Source organism: Staurois parvus, unplaced genomic scaffold (genome assembly GCF_062004578.1).
Source record: "Staurois parvus isolate SC_StPar_1 unplaced genomic scaffold, SC_StPar_1.0 ptg000209l, whole genome shotgun sequence".
Taxonomy (NCBI): domain Eukaryota; kingdom Metazoa; phylum Chordata; class Amphibia; order Anura; family Ranidae; genus Staurois; species Staurois parvus.
In genome coordinates, this window is record NW_028318005.1 from 10,761,177 (window position 1) to 10,770,071 (window position 8,895).

At 46.3% G+C, this 8,895-nt stretch overlaps 1 long non-coding RNA gene across 1 annotated transcript; it reads right to left on the reverse strand.

The window, feature by feature from the left end:
- Positions 1-5,113: 5,113 nt before the first annotated feature.
- On the reverse strand, positions 5,114-8,672 carry LOC149461162 (uncharacterized). The gene is made up of 2 exons (XR_016312944.1): positions 8,520-8,672; positions 5,114-5,308 (listed from the first exon to the last, which is right to left on the reverse strand). It is a non-coding gene; the product is annotated as an uncharacterized LOC149461162 (long non-coding RNA).
- Between the last annotated feature and the right edge of the window lie 223 nt (positions 8,673-8,895).

Genomic DNA, 8,895 nt, shown 5'->3' on the forward strand with positions numbered 1-8,895 from the left:
AGGGACCCCAACAGAGAGGGGGAGTGAGGGGGAGGTGGTAGCATTATAGGTAACGCTGTAGGAGCGTTGTGACAGGTAGGATGAGAGCCAGGAGAGAGCAGAATCTCTGAGGCCGAGGGAGTGTAGTTTTTTGAGGAGGAGGGGGTGCTGTGTCGAAGGCCGCAGAGAGGTCAAGGAGTAGGAGCACTGAATAGTGGCCATTAGCTTTGGCGGTTAGCAGGTCGTTGGAGAGTTTGAGTAAGGCGGTTTCGGTGGAGTGTAGGGGATGGAAGCCGGACTGTAGGGGATCGAGGAGGTTGTTGTCGTTGAGGTGAGAGCATAGGCGGGTGTAGACTAGGCGCTCGAGGAGTTTAGATGTAAATGGGAGCAGGGAGATGGGTCTGAGGTTGTTCGGGTCATTGGGGTCCAGGGAGGGCTTTTTAAGTATGGGGGTGATGTGTGCATGTTTCAGAGGGGAGGGGAAAGTGCCTGAGGAGAGGGAGAGATTTAAGATGTGGGTGAGGGAGCGTAGGATGGAGGAGGAGGAAGGTTGTAGGAGTTGTGAGGGGATAGGGTCGAGGGGGCAGGTGGTGAGGTGGGCATCAGAGAGGATCTTGGAGACTTCCTCGATGGTAGTAAGGTCAAAGGTGCGGAGTGTGGGGGGAGCTTCAGTATGAGGAATGTAGGGTGGGGTGGAAGAGGAGGTCAGAGCAGTGGTGGGGCCATGGGAGAGGGGTGATGAGGGGGTAGCTGAGTGAGGGTGAAGGGGCTGGAGAGAGTTTGAGCAGCGACGAAGTCCCTGCGGGTTATGTCGAGGGGGAGGGGGGATAAGGGGGTAGCTGTGTGAGAGGGGACGGGTTGAGAGGGTGTGTGAGTTGCGGCAATGTCCTTGCGAATTGTGTCAATCTTGTTTTTGAAGTGATTGGCAATCTCAAGGGCAGTGAGTGAGGTGCTGGGTGGAGGTGGGGGTGGAGAGAGTAGAGAGTTGAAGGCAGAGAAGAGTCGGCGAGGATTGGAGGAGAGGGCCTTGATGAGGGTCAAGAAGTAGGCCTGTTTGGCAGCATGGAGGGAGGAGGTGTAGGTGCGGAAGGCAGATTTATAGCTGGTGAAGGCTTGTTGGGATTTGGTTTTGCGCCATAGTCGCTCCAGGGCATGACTTTGTCGTTTGAGGGTTTTGGTGTGATCAGTCTGCCAGGGCTGGAGCGGTCGGGGTCTGATGTTGCGTGTGGTTAAAGGCGCTAGTGAGTCAAGGGCTGTTGAGAGCGCATTGTTGTAGGCGGTCAAAGCCAAGTCGGGGCAGGACAGGGGGAGGATGCGGTCGTGGAGTTGATCAGCTGCAGAGTGGAGGGAGGCAGGGTTAAGGTTGCGGAGGTTACGGCTGGTAGTAGTGTGACATTTGGAGGGGTAGGCGTTGGAGGACGAGGAGATAGAGAAGGTGATCAGGTTGTGGTCAGAGAGAGGGAAGGGGGTGTTAGTGAGGTTGTGGGGAGCGCAGCGGTTGGAGAAGACAAGGTCCAGGATATTTCCGTCGGAGTGGGTGGTGGATTGTATGCACTGTGCAAGTGCAAAGGAGGAGGTTAGGTGGAGGAGACGGGCTGTGTCTGGGTTGTCGAGGTTGACAGGGATGTTGAAATCCCCAAGGATGATGGTGGGTAGCTCAGAGGAGAGGAAGAAGGGTAGCCAGGAGGAGAAGTCATCCAGGAAGCGGGGTATGGATCCAGGAGGCCGGTATATCACAGCAATCTTCAGGGGGGTTGGGGAGAATAGTCGGACGCAGTGGGCCTCGAAGGAGGAGAAGGATAGGGAGGGGGGGGTTTGGGAGGACTCGGAAGGTGCTCTGCGGTGACAGGAGCAGACCAACCCCACCACCTTTACGACCGTTAGGCCTGGGTGAGTGGGTCCAGGTGAGACCTCCGTAGGAGAGTGCAGCAGGGGAGGTAGAGTCAGTGGGCTGGATCCAGGTTTCCGTGATCGCTAGGAGGTTGAGGGAGCGGGAAACAAAGAGGTCGTGGATGGCGGTAAGCTTGTTGCACACCGAACGGGCGTTCAGGAGTGCACATGAAAACGGGGGGGAAGGAGATTTTAGGGAGCAGGGGGACAGATACTAAGTTGCGGGGGTTGCAGTAGGACGTGGACGTGGGAGGGTGTTGAGCGGGTGAGGGAGGTGGAGGGCCAGGATTCAGGGAGATGTCCCCCGCGGCTAGGAGGAGGAGAAGGGTGAGAAAGGTGGCATGGGAGCGGGATGTGCAGGAGCATGAGAAACTCCTAGTGGAGGTGTTGGGGTCAGTGGGAGAGCGGAGTAATAGGAGGAGGTGGTGGGTGCCATAGAGGGGCGAAGGAAGCAGTGAGGACACAATATACAATTGTTTGGGGGGGCAGAGGGATATAGTGAATGGATTTTGGGAACGGAGGAGAGGAAAATGAGAAGGAGGAGTGGAAGAGGCATTTTGGGGAGGTGAAGAGAGCAATAGTAGGGAGATGATAGCAGTGAGGGGGAGATGTACAGGTTGTGGGGTGGAGCAGAGGGGTAAAGAAATGAGATTTGGGAACAGAGGATAGTAATATGATAAGGAGAAGAGGGGGTGTATTATATAAAGGTACACGGAGTGGGTCTCAGGCATGTAAGAGGTTTCCCAGGGTGATTGCTTGCAGTCTTCCAGCATGCAGTAGAGCTTCTTGCTGTTGTTGTGTCTTCCTGCTGCTTGAGTTCTCCTGCTTTAGTTCAACTGCTGCGTTTAACTGCTTCTTCTATGCACTCGTTCTAAGCCGCACTCAATCTGAAGCAGCACCCCCATCAGAGACTGTGCCCCCCATCAGATCATAATCATATACAGTACTGTATTTTTTACTTTATAAGATCATTGAAATATTTAAACTAGTTCAATAACTGGTATGAGACTTCCACCTAGTGGAAGAATAGGACATTACACTAAGGGAATAATATGTCACAATCTTTATGTTTTTTCACTCCTTACATCAGCCTATTTCAACCTTTTTCAATGCAGAGGAACCCTTGACATAACTTTCCAGTCTCAGGGAACCCCTGCTAAAAAGGACTTTAGTTACAATTCATGATACATTAGTGTGATAGTCAGAGGTAAGAATGCTCCCTACACTTGTGGTCATTGGGAAGAGTTAAAAGAGTGAAAGGGTGCTGCCCTACTTAGTGGAGGATATTTTTGTATAGTTTTGCAGCACTGGATGTTTCACAGCGTGCACTGAAGATTTACTGTGTTTTTTTTCTGTGTTTTGGGACTGTCATATTTTTGGGACTGAGTCACTTTATTTATTGGTATTTTTTGGTATTTTTTATCCCATTATACACATCATCATTATTATTATGTTCACCCCTGTCACCAGCACATTATAGTGTGCTGCCGTTTTTGTCATTGTTTGCACCCATTCACATGCTTTTTGGATATGTTATGTTTACACTTGGATGAGGGGCATATCTGTATTCAGTACATATTCTATTTATGTTTTTATGGCGCATTGTTCATACACTAAGTAGCGCAGCACCCTTTCATTCTTTTATTTGTTTTCACTATTTGGGAATATAGTCAGGTGTTTGCGGCCACTTTTTTTGGGGTCATTGCAGGTAGGGCACAGGATGACCACCTCTATACCATTAGGAAGAATTACCCCCTTACAGATAGCTAAAAAGATCAATGGTGTCAGTGGGAACTTACCTGAGAGGCAGAAACTACTCATTGCGCAAGGAACCCCTTGTTGAGAAACCCTGCCTTACATAGTAGAACAGTGGTCTCTAAACTGCGGCCCAGGGGCCAGATGCGGCCCTTTGATTGCCCTTATCCAGCCCTTAGGGCACAATTTCTCCAACTGACCCCAACGATGGGGCATTTTTTTTCACACTGACATTGAAACCTTTTCTACTCCCAATGGTCGCAGTAGCCCCCCCCCCCCCTTAAAGTTTGAAGGCATGTAAACTGGCCCTTTGTTTAGAAGATTTGGAGACCTCTGTTTTAGAACATTTAAATAAATAGGTTCAATAAACAATGCGTTACTTCTGCACCTAGTGGAGGAATAAGAATTCACACTAAGGTTGCAATTCATCACAATTATATACTGTATTTTTCACACCTTTCATTTTAGTGGTCTCCAAACTGTGGTCTAGGGGTTGGATCCAACCCTTTGCTTGTTTTTTTCCAGCCCATGGGCCGTTATACCCCCCACTGTCAGCTACAGTGGGGACTAGTTCCTGCCCCTGACACATACAACAAGGTACTATTCCTCCCACTGACCCCATCGATGAGGCACTATTGCTCCCACTAATACCAATAATGAGGCACTATTCCTTCCACTGACACCAACAATGGAGTACTATTCCTCCCACTGACACCAACAATGAGGCACTATTCCTCCTACTGACACCATCAATGAGGCCCTATTCCTCCCACTAATACCAGTGATGGGGCACTATTCCTCCCACTGACACCAAAAATGCAGTACTATTCCTCCCCCTATTACCAAAAAGAAAACATTGTTTACTACCACTGGCACCAAGACAATTTCTACTCCTGCTGGCCACAGTCTGCCCCTCCTAAAATTTGAAGGACATTAAACTGCCCTTTGTTTATGCTGAAACAGTTTTATTCGGTGTTTAAACAGTAAAAGTTCATGTCTATGTCCAATAAATGTACAGAGATGCATAGAGGCCAGAGTAATGTAAGATGAGACATCACAAGGTTATGAGAAAGTAAAGGTCATTAAGACATGTGAAGATTAGGAAAGCATTTGCAGATATTGTCAGCTCTATAACCATAAATAATATAATGTGAGAGATCACAATGAAAAAGTTATACTGGCTTTTTGTTTAGAAAGTTTAAAGACCCCTGTTTAAGATCATTGAAATAAACTGGTCCAATAACTGGTGTGTTACTGCCAGCTAGTGGAGAAATAGAAATTTACACTGATTATAATAAGCCCAATCATATACAGTACAGTATGTTTTCACTGCTTACATTGTAGAACAGACTGGTTCAATAACTGGTGTGTCACTGCCAGCTAGTGGAGAAATGGAAATCCACACTGAGGTTTTAATCCATCACAAAAATACATTATTCAGTCTTTGCATTTTAGAAGAACATTGAAATAAACACAGCTATACACTTAATAAGAATCTTATTTTGTTTATTTATTTATTTTAGAATGGCATGGTGCGTAAAGAAAGTGTATTTAGGACAGTCTCAGTTGAATAAACATTTGTATGTATATTTGTAATACGTTGAATCTTGTTTTCTCATTCCATTGATACATTCTTTTCTCAAGTCTTCAAATAATAGAGTATTCCCCTAGGTGCCACCAGTATCTGCAATGTGATGTCAAATTATTTTTTTTAATAATTATATTACAATGATTTTTTTATCATAAACATTTGCCATTTTTAAATAAAGTACAGTTTTCACCCATTTTTTGTTGCTTTTTAGTGTTGCTGATTTTCTGCATCTTCTTTGCAGCCTCTACCTGTCTACGTGCACACCAGCGATAGCTGTATGGCATTTCTCAGGATGGTGACAGCAATGTACCATGCCTGTGCAATGTGCATTTGAACAGTTGCTTGTAGTTTCAATTGCATTGGCATGTGACAGGGTGACAGTGCAGCTGGGAGGTAGAGACAGCATGTTGTCACCCTGTACTAGGAAGTGTCTGAACAAGGACTGTCATGTCAGGATCACCAGATAGTATTTTAATAAAAGCTGCAAATTTAAAATGGTTTTAAAAACCCTCTTTTCGGTTGCTTTAATATGGTAAATCTTATATGAGATTGTAGTGATTGGGATACATATTCTTTAACAACAGGGATGTTTTTTCAAATTGGCCTAATGCGTTAAACTGTCTAAAGAAAAAGTATTGATTTTTTTTGTCCCCAATGAACTTTTTGGTCTGTTAAATATAACATTTAATTCATTTTGTTATATCTGTTTATTAAGTACTAAAAAATCTTGTTGATCCTGCCAGAAATCTTATGAGCTGATAACGTACTGAGCTCTCTCTCTCTGTGTGGACTGTTATCAGTTACAATGCTCACAGCCATCTTTGTGGACAACAGAACACCCCCATGTTATGGAGAAGAGGAGAGGGGGAGATGTTCCCTAGTCCCATCCTAGGGTGACAACACTGCTCTATTGATAAAGTACAGAAATAAGTGTTGTCACACTAGGAATAGAAAGTGAGTTACCAGCAGGATCAATAAGTGAAAAAAAGGAAAAAAAAGCCTGAAGGAAAAAAAAAATAATACAGCCACCACATCCAAGGAGCTGCAATATATTACATTTTTATTCCTGAATTTAGATAAACGTTAAAGATTTTCATTAGAATTAGTTACTAGTAAGCCACGAGTCCACTTATCTACCAACCTACCCACCTACCCAGCTGGGCGTACTCACCTTTCCTTCACTCTTCCGCCACTTCATTCATCCACCAGTATCAGGAGCTTCTGGTAAGGAAGGAGCATGTGACTCATTTCCCCTCCCCCCTGCCTCCCTTGTAGAATGCTAATACTAGATTGGGGCTCAGCAACCCGTAGATTGCCGTCTGGGCTTGCTGACCCGCCACCCCAGAGCATTAAACAGTGCAATGCAGAGGGATACTTGTAAGGTTGGAGCTGTAGCAAGAACCCCACAAGCCGATGCCTCTTCTGTAGTGCTGGCTCCTGTCCTATGCGGAATGATACCAATGCACTCCACCTCTTATCCCAGCTAGCGACTTCCAACCACCCCAACCGCACCTTCTTTAGGTGCAGTGGCCAGGGGTGTACACACATCGCAGGAGTTATGCACCGTCATGGTTGGTGGGTGTAGCACCTGCCAAGCATGACCCATTCATGTAAATGAGGCTGCTCTGCAAGTACCCTGCAACCATGTGCAGTACAGCAAACAAGGGGTTAAAGCAGGCAGTGTTGTGTTGCTTTCCTACCACCCGCTTTAACCCCCTGGACCCCGCAAAAGCATGCAGTTGCAGGGCATTTGCAGAATGGCCCCATTTACTTGAATGGGTTGCGATTGGCAGGCAGTAGCACCCACCAAAAGCAACAGGGGGCTTAATTCTAACTGTAGCATGTGTACATCTTTGGCTGCTGCCTCAGTAGCTAAAGGGGGGAGGGAATGGGGGTGATTCAATCACATCTTGTTTGTTGCATTTCAAATCCATTGTGGTGGTGTATAGAGCCAAAAATGTTAGAATTGTGTCGATGTCCCAATATTCATGGACCTGACTGTATACTCTCGCCACATGAGGCCGGGTATTGTCGTGCACCAGGAGGAACGCAGGACCCACTGCACTAGCGTAGGGTCTGACAATGGGTCCAAGGATTTCATCCCGATACCTAATGGCAGTCAGGGTGCCATTGTCTAGCCTGTAGAGGTCTGTGTGTCCCTCCATGGATATGCCTCCCCAGACCATCACTGACCCACCACCAAAACCGTCATGCTGAACGATGGTACAGGCAGCATAACGTTCTCCATGGCTTCTCCAGACCCTTTCACGTCTGTCACGTGCTCAGGGTGAACCTGCTCTCATCTGTGAAAAGCACAGGGCGCCAGTGGTGGACCTGCCAATTCTGATGTTCAATGGCAAATGCCAATCGAGCTCTATGGTGCCGGGCAGTGAGCACAGGGCCCACTAGAGGATGTCGGGTCCTTAGGCCACCTTCATGCTCATCCTGTTCCTCCTTGCACAAAGGAGCAGGTCCTGCTGATGGGTTAAGGACCTTCTACGGCCCTGTCCAGCTCTCGTAGAGTAACTGCCTGTCTTCTGGAATCTCCTCCATGCTCTTGAGACTGTGCTGGGAGACACAGCAAACCTTCTGGCAATGGCCCGTATTGATGTGCCATCCTGGAGGAGTTGGATTGCCTGTGCAACCTCTGTAGGGTCCAGGTATCGCCTCATGATACCAGCAGTGACACTGACAGAAAAAGATGAGTAGGGAAAAAAATGTCAGTGGTCTCCACCTGTAAAACTATTCCTGTTTTTGGGGGTCATCTCTTTGTTGCCCATCTAGTGCACCTGTTGTTAATTTCATTAACACCAAAGCAGCTGAAACTGAAAAACAACCCCCTCTGCTACTTAACTGACCAGATCAATATCCCAGGAGTTTCACTGACTTGATACTATACTCTGATTAAAAAATGTTCCTTCAATTTTTGTTTTGAGCAGTGTATAATAATATTAGCAGAAATCACTGTAACTATAAAATATTGAACACCGGACACACTGTTATAACAGAGGGAGGTTTATAACCCCTGTCAGGTTTTTTTTGCCATCTGTGTCCCATTGTGGAGATTTCCCTTCACTTCCTTTCCCATAGCCAAAATGAGAAATGAGAGGAACTAGTCTCCCCATTGGAAGATTTCCCCTCTGTCCCTTTTCTGGTGACAACCCAAAAATTGGGATTTTCTTTCACTCTCATCAATAATGGTAAACGGGACAAGAAGAGAGGGGGACACAGACAGCAATACAAAGCTGACAGGGGTTCTAGTCCCTCTCCACTCCATCAAAAACTAAAGAAAACAATGTTTTACCTTTAGTTATACTTTGATCTCCATGCTCTTGCTTACCTTTGGATCTTTTTAGGCAGCATATGTAAAATACAAGATGGGATGTATAGTGAGGAAGCTGTACAGGTAAATTCTCCCCACCCCCACCTCTCACGTGGTGCTCAGTGGCTCCATTCATTCTACTTACCTATTCATGCCATCTTCCATGTTGTCGACTCCAGGCTCACCTACATGCGTTGTCTGTGTTGGTGGTCTGTATTATAAGAAAGAGATTTCGAAAAACATTATGAGTTTTTTTCATATATTGAAACAAACTTTTCAAATATATATTTGCCACCTGACATTTGGCTGCCTGCTTTTGCCTTCAGGTGGTTTAAGAATTTAGCTTTAGCTTTAAGAA